Raw genomic sequence first — 3,112 nt, 5'->3', positions numbered from 1 at the left:
CTCATCTGTACACAGAACACTGACAGCAGAAGCTGACGGAGAGGATGATGGAGGACCACAACCAGCCAGCAACTCAGGTCCAAACAGTCATTTACAACCAGATACCAGTGACAGGAGTTCAGACAGTTCTGGAACTGAGACTGATGATGATTATGACTGGAAACAGACCAGACAACTTTGCTCACATTTTAACTGTAAAAAATATACCAGTATTGTTAGTTCAAGCAATTACAACATTGGTGAGAAACAAGTTAATTACGCTCAAGATGGAAAAGCATCTAGTCACAAGAACAACTCACAGCAACACAAGGGGAGGCAAGGAAGCAGAAAACTATTTAGCTGTTCTGATCAGGGTAAAAGACAGAAACAGAAGGGCATTCTGAACAAACACAGGACCGTTCTTACAGGACAAAAACAATTTGTCTGTTCTGAGTGTGGTCGAAGATTTGGACAAAAGAGCCACCTGAACAAACACATGATAATTCATACAGGACAAAAACAATTTGGCTGTTCTGAATGTGGTCGAAGTTTTGGACAAAAGTGTAACCTGAACACACACATGATCATTCATATAGGACAAAAACAATTTGGCTGTTCTGAATGTGGTCAAAGATTTGGACTAAAGGGCAACCTAAAAAAACACATGATAATTCATACAGGACAAAAACCATTTGGCTGTTCTGAATGTGGCCGAAGATTTGGACAAAAGAGCGACATGAACAAACACATGATAATTCATACAGGACAAAAACCATTTGCTTGTTCTGAATGTGGTCAAAGATTTGGACTAAAGACCCACCTGAACAAACACATGATAATTCATACAGGACAAAAACCATTTGCCTGTTCTGAATGTGGTCAAAGGTTTGGACTAAAGGGCAACCTGAAAAAACACATGATATCTGGAACAAGCAAGAGAAAACAGCCAAAATCATTGATGTGACAGTCCCCAATGACTACGGCCTGAATCGAGCTGAAAGGGGAAAGATCTCAAAATACCAAGACCTAAAAAATGACCTAAGAACAACATGGTCATTGAAAGACATCGATATCATTCCAGTTGTGGTAGGAGCAACAGGCCTGATGAAGAAGAACCTGAAGAAATACCTTGAGGCAATCCCCGGTCACCCAAGTGCACATGAGGTGCAGTTGTCTGCGATTAAAGGAACGATCACCATCTTGAAGAGAGCCCTTGGATACAATGCCAGATCTGGTTAAGATAACTATAGAACCTAGGATGCAACTTTAGACCCCAGGTTTGGGACCCATTGCATTCTACTAAAAAAACATCAAAGATAAATGAAAAAACAAAAGACAAAAGCCATTTGGCTGTTCTGAATGTGGTCAAAGATTTGGACAAAAGAGCAACCTGAATATACACATGATAATTCATACAGGACAAAAACAATTTGGCTGTTCTGAATGTGGTCAACGATTTGGTCTAAAGAGCCACCTGAAGACACACATGATCATTCATACAGGACAAAAACAATTTGGCTGTTCTGAATGTGGTCGAAGATTTGGACAAAAGAGCCACCTGAACAGACACATGAGAATTCATACGCCTTCTTTGAGTGTTGCAGGAAGATGTCTCCCCTCTGCCTACAGTCAGCTGGATAACCCACTAGATCACCAAAGTACTGATCCTGGACCTTAGGAGCAACAGTCTCAAAGGCCCAAAAGAAATGAGCCAAACTACAATGCTGTAAATTGGTAAACTGAGGAGAAGATAAAGATCTTACACTGCTTTACTTAAACCCTCATCACACTAGAGGCCAAATGAGCCTGAGTCCTGTCTGAACGAAAATTCAACCCTCATTCGTAAAGTGTCAAGGCACAATCACAAACGTCGGACAGCATTCTGAGCACAGTCTCAATAACAGTCAGGCGGCCACCCCAAGTGTTTTGCTCGTGTTCAAAATTATTGCGGCACAGTCAAAGTGGAAAAACAATGGAACGGCAGTCGATGTGCAGTTTGACTGCATTCTATATGTTCATACGGCATGCAGACAGCAGTCAAAGCAATCTGAACTGGTTTGAGTGACATACCGCAATGGCCAGCCAACACAGAACCTGCCAAAATGCCCAGGATGTGGCACAAATAAGCGCAAATACACCTGGAGCGCAGCCCGAGTGCTGCCAAGCATGAATGTACGTGGGCTGGCACCAGAATGTCTCAAGTGGCACTCGAATACAACACAACTGCAGGCGGAACGTCCCGACTGGGTGGTGAATGTGGTCGGACGAAAATCAGTGCGACACTGGAACAGTATAAGAAGACAGCCAACTGGCACGCGAACCAGTGTCTGCATTGAAGAGCACATGCTCGACATCGCCCGACAGCACCAAAAAAAATTATAAAGCTTCAAACACAGAAGACCTCAAGCAAAACCCCGCCATACCTGCAAAAAAGAGGACTGCCAAGGTCAAGAACCTCATCCCTTCCCGCGGCCATGGATGAGGGTGATGAGCTGCACCGCAGGAAGGCACAGCAGAGCCAGCACCTGGGCCACCACAGGTCACACCACCGCTGCCACAGCCAGAAGCTGTGTCCACATCATCCCCCCTGGATCCTCACTCCCCACACCCACCCAGGTCCTGGAGCCAGCACCACGCCATAGCGGCAACACAGACATCGCGCAGCCTTCCGGTGAAGCAGCAGCATGTCCGGTGAAGAGGAAGTGGGAGCTGGAGACCGCCGACTTCACGCAGGAGTAGGAGATAGTTGACTGGCTCCAGGCCCCACAGCAGGAGTGCCTCCTCAATAAAAAGCAGCCGCACTATGTCTGGAAGTGGCTGAAGGATGCACTGTGGGTGGACAATGCTAGGGAGATGGGAAAACGTGGAGCACCTCAAGAAGTAGCATGCTATCTTGCAAACAAGGTGCGGCAAGCTGAAGCAGGCCCCCTGTTTTCCGGTAGTTTATATAGATATTTTATGTACTTAAAATTTGTTTCCCTTCTGGTTTGTCATCCAAATGAACTGCAGGTGTCACTAAAGTTTTTTTTTTTTTGTTTTTTTTTTCACGTGGTGTTCAGAAACTACAAAACTAAGTTTTCCCTTCATTGCCTTTCTTTTCTGGATTTTTTTTAATAAAGTGTACAAAATTGTC

The 3,112-nt window shown here is 44.7% G+C and overlaps 1 long non-coding RNA gene across 1 annotated transcript; it reads right to left on the bottom strand.

The window, feature by feature from the left end:
* Window positions 1-1,339: 1,339 nt before the first annotated feature.
* Window positions 1,340-1,564, bottom strand: LOC117505670. The gene is made up of 2 exons (XR_004559211.1): window positions 1,454-1,564; window positions 1,340-1,369 (listed from the first exon to the last, which is right to left on the bottom strand). It is a non-coding gene; the product is annotated as an uncharacterized LOC117505670 (long non-coding RNA).
* Between the last annotated feature and the right edge of the window lie 1,548 nt (window positions 1,565-3,112).

This window comes from Thalassophryne amazonica, unplaced genomic scaffold, assembly GCF_902500255.1.
Source record: "Thalassophryne amazonica unplaced genomic scaffold, fThaAma1.1, whole genome shotgun sequence".
Taxonomy (NCBI): domain Eukaryota; kingdom Metazoa; phylum Chordata; class Actinopteri; order Batrachoidiformes; family Batrachoididae; genus Thalassophryne; species Thalassophryne amazonica.
The sequence above is the reverse complement of the archived record's forward strand: the minus strand, read 5'-3'. Positions and strand labels throughout refer to the sequence as shown.